Source organism: Colletotrichum gloeosporioides (genome assembly GCF_011800055.1).
Source record: "Colletotrichum gloeosporioides strain Lc1 chromosome Unknown consensus_13, whole genome shotgun sequence".
NCBI lineage: Eukaryota > Fungi > Ascomycota > Sordariomycetes > Glomerellales > Glomerellaceae > Colletotrichum > Colletotrichum gloeosporioides.
In genome coordinates, this window is record NW_025544658.1 from 1,139,520 (window position 1) to 1,139,879 (window position 360).

A 360-nucleotide genomic window follows, 5' to 3' on the forward strand; every position below is an offset into this window, starting at 1 on the left:
TTTATTTCTAAGTTTTAGAAGTTAATAATATTATAACTTAGTATTAAATAATTAATATCTATTATATTTTATCTATAGACTAATAGATAAATAGAACGAATTAACTAAATCCTTAAAACCTACTTCTATACTTATATTAACTATAACTAAAATAATTAGGTTATATTTTTACTTATTACTTAATTTACTTATAATAGTATAATTAGAGAAAGTACTAAGGAATCTCCCTTTTATTTTAACTATAGCTTTAAACTAACTACTTATAGAGAACTTTAAATAAGTTTAGTTATAATTAAAGTTATTATTTTAGTATAATAAATTAAAGATATCTAAGATAATATATATAAAAAACTTAAATTT